At 36.3% G+C, this 8,341-nt stretch overlaps 1 long non-coding RNA gene across 2 annotated transcripts; it reads right to left on the reverse strand.

Moving 5' to 3' along the window:
- Positions 1–1,818: 1,818 nt before the first annotated feature.
- On the reverse strand, positions 1,819–3,863 carry LOC131229585 (uncharacterized). Of its 2 annotated transcripts, XR_009163454.1 has the most exons (4): positions 3,759–3,863; positions 3,517–3,586; positions 2,709–2,987; positions 1,819–2,185 (listed from the first exon to the last, which is right to left on the reverse strand). It is a non-coding gene; the product is annotated as an uncharacterized LOC131229585 (long non-coding RNA). The 2 variants fall into 2 exon arrangements; XR_009163453.1 differs by lacking the exon at positions 2,709–2,987.
- Between the last annotated feature and the right edge of the window lie 4,478 nt (positions 3,864–8,341).

The following is an 8,341-nucleotide window of genomic DNA, read 5'->3' on the forward strand; positions in this document are numbered from 1 at the left end:
AGGAGCATCAACGCTCGTCTTCACACAACATGTGCCTACAACAGCTATATAGCTGGTGTGTGGTACACCAGCCAATCTGCTTCCATTAAAGAGGGAAGCGGATGGAAGTGGAGTGGCTGGTGTGTTGATGTCACCAAGTTATGTGGGTCCCATCACAAGGTGTGATTTATATCCCAACTGTTCATCCACTTGGTGAGCTGGTCATAAGGCTTGGGATGAAAAGTAATACACATGAAAAAATCAAATGGACCACATTGTAAAAAGCAGCAGAGGATTGAACACCTGCCATTGAAATCCTCTTGGAGTCACAAATTTTGAATCAATATGATATTTGTTTTTTCTCTTCATCCATAGATGTATAACCTTATTACCGGATTGGATTGAAAGCAAACGATACAGTAAGCCCTATGAATGTTTTAATGGTGAGAATCATTGTGCCACTGCTATTTGTGGTGTGGCCCACTTGAGAGTTAGAAATTATTCATTTATTTGATCAAGATCTAAAATGATCTCACCAAACGTATGAACGGTGTAGATATGATAAATACATCATTGCAGGCACATGCAACTTTTATCTACTTTAAACCCTTGGGATAACTAGTAGCTTGAGGAGCGTCAACGCTACACGTACCCTGGTGTGTGATATACCAGCCAGCCCGGCACACATCACTAATCTGACTGATGTGTTCGCGTCACCAAGTTATGTGGGTCCCATCACAAGGTTTGTGTTATATCTAAACCGTTCATCCATTTCGTGAGTTCGTCTTAAGACTTGTTCCAAAAAATAAAACAGATCCAAAGATCAAGTAGACCACACTATAACAAGTAGTGGGGGTTTGAACGTCTACCATTGAGATACTCTTGAGGATCACAAAAGTCTATGACATTATGAATATATTGAATAGAAAATAAATATTATATAAACAGGATAAATGTTCTAACAGTGAGAATCATCATCATACTGCTATTTATGGTGTGATTCACTTGAACTTTGGATATGACTTACTTTTGAGCTCATATCCCAAAATAATCTCGACAAATGGATGAATGGTAAATAATGTATTATTGTGGGGCATGTAAGTTTGATATCTTTAAACCATTTAGGCAACTGGTACACACATTAGCCAGTGGCGTGTGGTACACCAATACTCTTCCATCAAATAGTACAGATGATGTGAGATGTCTTCTGTGTGTCTTGAATGATGTGATAGACATCTCAAGATTAGCTGGTGTACCACAAACCACTATTATGACATTGACACAACCAAGCTATGTAGTCCCATCACGAGGAATGTGTCACATCCCAACAGTAAAATGTGAGCCCTAAAATAAGATAGATTTAAATATTAAGTGGACATTACTACAAGAAAAGGAGACTTTAGCCTCGGCTCAAAATCATGGCTAAAAAGGCTAAAAATTGAGGCTAAAGCCTTTAGCCTCAGTTTTACCTCAATTATTCAAATCGAGGTTGGAATCACCATGGCTAAAGGCTTTAGCCCCAGTTTTAGCAACCGAGGCTAAGATGGCTTTTATAGCCTTGGTTCTTCAAGGGATATTAAAAGAACTTTTTTAGCTTCAGTTTTCTCGAAATGAGGCTAAATCAAAATTTTAACCTCAGTTGCCTTTAACCGAAGCTAAATCTATTTTTAACCTCGGTTCTTAACAACCAAGGCTAAAGCATTTAGCCGCAAGGGTTGTGGCCACAGTTTGGATAACTAAAGCAAAATCGAGGCTAAATTTTTTATTTAGTTTAGTTATAAACTATGGTTAAAAATATTTTCTTTTTTAAAATATTTGTTTAAAAAGAATCATAAAAGCACAATACCAATAGAGCAGTTAACAGTCTATTTAAGTCTTTCAAAATACTGAAGGCACAAATAACACCAAGCATAAAAATACAATACCAACAAAATAGTAAACCATCTATTTAAACTAACAAAAAAGACAAATAACACAAAGCATCAAGTTCTGCTTCCTGTTGCTTTCTACACTAGTTTGAGAGCAGCCTTGTGCTGTAGATCTTGAGAGCAGATCAGATAACTGCCCTATAGACATTTTCTGATTTCCCCCACCTTAGTCTTTGCTAACATTTCCCTCTAGATACAAACAAACGTTCCTCACCATTGCACCCATCTGCTTCAGTCTATTTTCTTGTTGCATGCTTAATGTCGTGTTCGACTGCAACCTAAAACAAAAGAAATAATTCAGAAAATGAGATCCATGGTAGTTATGCCTATGCACTGTATGTTTTTTACATGTGAAACCATCTGCTAAGAAACGCGAATGGTGAAGCATCTTACGCTCATCGATAAAACGCCAGACCACAATCTCAAACACAAGACCATGATTTGAAGTGGATTCCACTTTACATACCTATACCTTAAGAGTCCAAAGCAAGCAAGTGGGACCCACTTCCATTGCTACCATATGTTGCTGTGATGGTGATAAGAAGACTCACGTTCAGAAAACTCCCAATGAGTGTGTTTCACAACAGATAGTTCATGTATGTTTATCCATTTAATACTAATGCCTCCAATCAAGGATCTGACCACGATGTGAAGTGGCACTTGATCCTAACAAAGTCAAAGAAAGTGGGGCATACTTTGATTCAAATCCAATCCTCACTGGATGGTGATAAGCTAAATCCACAACATGTTTTTAGGTGTCCCAAAGTATAATTCCGCTAAATGAATGTCTAATGGTAATACCTCCAGGAATTCAGCTTCTGCCTCGAGATCTGACTCCTTAGATTAGGGCATTTCAAGCCCATACGCATACACGTCTCTCACAATTGAGAAACTTTGGATAATATATCTTCCTCTTCTTCTCCATTTCTTTATCCAGCTTTAGCCTATTTGCTGCACATGCTGAGCTATTGACTTTCTGTTGATACGCTATCACTGCCTTCGTACAAATTCCTACCAAGCTAATCATGCCATATCATTAGTAGATTTCTGACGTTCAACTTCTTCAGCTATATAATCCGTCTGCATTTGAAAAGAAGTCATAGATAAAACATCTTGTATAGCTAAAGATTTACCTAAAATTCTTCATTGTGAAAGTAATTGATTGGAAATGAAAACAAACAATCAAATATACAGATATAATTTTGCAAATAACTACACCATCCATCATTGAAAAAAGTCAAGTTTAAATGCTTGAATACTACAGGTACCTGATGAGGGATTCTAATTTACACTCAGCATATAAATGTTTCAGCTGCAAATGAATTATGTTTTCTTAATAAAACCATCACATAAGGATCCTTATCAAACGCTGAAGAAGCTTATGATTTAAGAAACAAATTGACCTGGAGATGAGAAGGATAATCTGTCTCTGCTATCTATTTCTAAGTTGGTAATAACAAATTTCTCTGAAGCTCCTCTATGAAAAAGAAACGAGATTATCAACAAAATAACATGTTCTCAATTTAAATTTTCAGTGCTAAACTGTACTTGTCATGTTTTTTTTTTTAAGGCTACAAGGGAACCAACTGGTGATTTTAACCAATGGTACCTAAATCGCAACAGCATTTTTCTTCTTGAGAGAGGGTAGCTTGCTGACACTGTTTTTCAGCTTGAAGTACCTACAAAACAGGGTCGCATTGAAGTATATCTTTCAACATAGGCATAGAAAGTAATAAAATGGAAAGAAAATTAACCAATTTGCATTATTCCAGGTTGCTGAATTATAGACTTCTACAAATATGGAAGGGGATTTCAGGCGGTGAACTTGAACCATGGTTTAGAAAAACTAACAAAGGATTATCACATGTTGATTGTGCCACCGGGCCCTGCGACAGCATATATTGGAATCTGACTGTGTAACATAGCCCACATTGAAGCACCCTGACACACACACACACACACACACACACACACACACACACACACATAAAAAAAAATAAAATAAAATAAAGAGAGATATATAAGAGAAGGGGCATTTTGGGAAGTATTGGACTAAGATTTTTTTTTATTTTTTTTTACACATGCACACACACCCCACACACTCACACTAGTGGAATTTCACCACCTATGGATACTCGAACCCTTGACCGGGTGTTGAAACTCCTAAGAGTCTACCACCCGAGCAAGAGTAAGGATCCAGAATTGGACTAAGATACAACTCAAACAACTGTACATATACAACCAGGAAAAATTCTCTGCATGGTAGCTAAAGAAATGTATATAAATGGGGAATGTTGTATGACATCTGGTCATGATCATATAGAATTCTTGGGAGCATGCAATACATACCTCAGCAGTGTTGAATAGTAAAGATGGAAAATCAGAAATACGTATTTCAGTAACCTGAAACCAATTTCAATAAAACAAAGGAACCCTAAAGAATATTGACATTAGTCAATATTTCTAGCAGGCTTCATTCCCTCTCTTGCACCTTTTATCGTTTGTGGCTACAGCCTACGAGTTCAACTCACTCTCATATCTTTAATTCTTTTATCATAGAAGTTTCTCGCTCTAACAAATAATAATAATAACCCCGAATCAGGCACATCACAACCCAACTCGAGATGAAAAGAGTCAATCCGAGACTCCGAGTCTAAAAACCATGATGAAAACCATCAACCCATCATGCAAGGTGAAAGCAATTTCACTCATTGTCAACAATAGAATAATGAGAAAACATTTTCCCATGATGCTAAAGCGGCTAAGAATTGTTGCTATTTTAATGAGAAGAGAGAACTAACTCACAATGTCGAGAGACCAGTTAGTTGTCCACCAAATTGGCCACCTAATTTGCCCTGAGGTTGATTGCGACTCACGTTTCTACACTCACCACCAATACCACCGCTTAATTCTCAGGTTTCCGATATAAATTCATAATAGAATTAAACAAAAAGGTGCCAAACTTACAGGTATTTGAGAGAAGTCATCTAGGAAATCAAATAAGGGAGGCCTCCATTGAAGCTATTCCCAGCCAGATTTTTGCAGATGAGATATTTAACTGTCACCACCAAATCTTACAATGTTGTGAGAAATTTTCATTCGTGTAACTTAACAGTCGTTGGAAGTTTAGAGGAAGTTGATAAGGTATTGAGTTTCCGAGATTGTTATTGCCCATGTCGCTGTATGAATTCAACAAATCACACCCCCAATGTAAACATAAAACATGAAGAAAAAAATAATGGACAAGAAGAAGAACAGAAAAAGGAAAAGCAATTAAAAAACTAAAAACACATGAAATCAAATCAATGTATACAAATCCATATCTCTTAAGAGTTACTAACATACTGTAAAATGGTCAGGCAGGTGACCCACCCCTACTCCTCAAATCTGTTCCAGGCTAAATACAGATGAAGAATGCAGGTTGGCTAAAGACAGAGGAAGAATGGAAGTACATCAGACCATCTGCATTTAGGGACTTTACAAATCAGAAGATACTAAATCAAAAGTAGACTTTTCACCTCGGTTCCTATGTAATTGAGACTAAAAGTAGACTTTTGGCCTCAGTTCCTATGCAACTGAGGTTAACAAGTAGACTTTTCACCTCGGTTCCTATGCAACTGAGGCTAAAAAGTAGACTTTGGCTTCGGTTCCTATGCAACTGAGGCTAAAAAGTAGACTTTTCGCCTCGGCTCCTATGCAACCGAGGCTAAAAAGTATACTTTTAGCCTCAATTCCTTAGCAACTGAGGCAAAAAATAAACTTTTAGTCTCAGTTCCTTAGCAACCGAGGCTAAAAAACACATTTAGCCTCAATTTTTTCAACTAAGGTTAAAAAATTGTGGCTAAAGGCCTATTTTCTTGTAGTGCGTTGTGGATGATGAAACGTCTATCATTGAAACTATTTTGGGGTCACGTAAGTTTTGGCTTAATATGACATTTGTTTTTCCATTTCATCCAAGTATGTGTGACCTTATGAATATATTATATGGAAAATAAATGTTATGGTGGGCCCTACAAATATTTTAATGGTGAGAATCATTGTCCCCACCACTATATGTGGTGTGGTTCGGCCATCAATCCAATAGGTAATAAGATGAGGGATGGTAGACTAGGATGGATTAGTCATATGTGCAGCAGAGACCAAGAACCACACTAGTTACATGTAGTAAGGTGCCAGCCAAATATGCTATATGTCCAAACCGGACTGTGACTCTTATATAATAGAGGTACAGAAGCATAGCTACCTGAATCAGAGTTCTACCAATTCAAGTTGAAGTTTGCAGTGCAGTTTTGAGCAATCTAAACTGGAATTTGCCATGCAGTTGGTAGTTTGATACTTGTTAAAAATACTGGTTTTTTGGGGTAGGCCAAATTTTGTTCTTCTTTCAAATTATCCGATTTGAGTGTTTTGGGTTAGCTAGTTTGATCGACTAGTGAAATGCTGTCATTTGGCATAATTCAATTTAATGCGTGCATTCCGCGGAATTAATCAACTAATCCAAATTGACCAATCTCTCTCCTAATTAAGAGTTTCTTCATTTCTTATGGAAGGAAGTTCCAGAATATTGAAAAAATTACATGAATTTCTTCAAATCATACTGTTATTAGAGATTGAATAAATGGACAAAATTTGTAAACTGTAAAAAATTTGAGAACGATCTATTCATAGGACGGTCGATTAGTTCAACCATAAATAATGAATCACAGCATATCACATTGCAATTTAGTTTTGAGCGTGGTTTAAGTGTATTAGGTAACTATTTACTAAACAGTGCTTCACCCACATTTTCATTCAGAGCAGCATTACACATAGTTGGGTCTATCTCTCTATAGTCCTGATTGTTCTACTGAATGTCACCATGTATGGGTGATGGACCAAATTTATCCTCCATGGGACATTCCCAACGATGCTCCTATTGCATATATATTGTTGTTTCTTTTCTTTCTTGTTCTTGTTCTTGTTCTTTTTTTTTTCCTCTACCATTCATTTGTAGGCCAAAAATCAGATGTCAAGGATTGGCTACTAGAGAACTTCTTACTTTCAACAGATGAATGAAAGGTTTGGAATTGTGAAAGGTGGGTGTTGCTTGTGTGGAATGTATCAGATGGGGCTAATTACTACTCTATTTAGGAAAAGGGAGATCTAACAAAGGGTCAGTACACCAATTTAGTTTCATGGTGCATTATAAAAGTGGCACAACAATGAGGGTTCCACTGTGGATAAATAAGAATACAAGAGCCATGCATGCGAAGGCATGTGGAATTTTCACACACCTATTTTACACAAACATGAAATCAATCTCTATGGTGCAAGGAACTCAGATTTAAGGCCACTTAAGAAGAACAGTGGTAATTGAAAATGGGATGTTGTTCCCTTTCTTCAAGTGAGCATTTTGTTGTCTGCATCCTTGCCTGTCATGGCCCATATGAGAAACAATCTCGTTTCTTTCATAGAAATAGGAATTTCCACTTCTTTCCAGATCATTTCACATAAAAGGAAAAAAGCAAAATCATGTATATATAGGAAGAGAAGTTGAAACTGAGGCAGATTGAAAACCACCTTTCCTTTTAATTCCCTTTCAATAATGATGTTTATGTGCTAAATGCAATTGAAGTCACCTTCCTCTATCTACCTATCCACACTCTCATGGTAAAAATCCAAACCTTTATTTATTTCTTAATTTTAAAATTAAAATTTGTTTTCTTTATAGTTGGTAACAACAAACAATACACATGGGTCTTCGCGAGTTCTTAGTCTGTAGGCATATATAGACATGTGTGTATACACACTCATCATTTTCACTTGGTAGAGGATTCTTTTTATGAGAAAGTACTGTCTTGTTGTTTTTTTTTTTTTTTTATCACTTGGTAACAACCAACAACACACATGGGTCTTCTTGATTTCTTAGTCTATAGACATATATAGGCGTGTGTATACACAATCATCAATTTCACTTGGTAGAGGATTCTTTTTTGCATGGAAGTACTGTCTTGTTGGTTTTTTTAATGTTTATTTATTTATTTATTTATTTTTACAGTTGGTAACAACCAACAACACACATGGATCTTCTTGATTTCTTAGTCTGTGGGCATATATAGACATGTGTGTATACACACTCATCATTTTCACTTGGTCGAGGATTCTTTTTATGAGAAAGTACTGTCTTGTTGGTTTTTTTTTTAATTATTATTTTGGGATCTAGACAGAGACATTTGAGAAAGTGTTTACACTACCAGGCAAGTTGTATCTGTATATACATATATGTATGTATATATCCCTTTAATTTGATAGAATATTTAAAGTGGCCATTTCATTGTTGGGTATCCAAGGGATATCTCAGATGGTTGCACTAGTGTTGAGGTTTGTATACACACACATGTGTATATATGTTGAATTTTTAACTTGTAGAAAATATAAGCAGGGTTGTTGTCATT

The sequence above is a fragment of the Magnolia sinica genome, chromosome 16 (assembly GCF_029962835.1).
Source record: "Magnolia sinica isolate HGM2019 chromosome 16, MsV1, whole genome shotgun sequence".
Taxonomy (NCBI): Eukaryota; Viridiplantae; Streptophyta; class Magnoliopsida; order Magnoliales; family Magnoliaceae; genus Magnolia; species Magnolia sinica.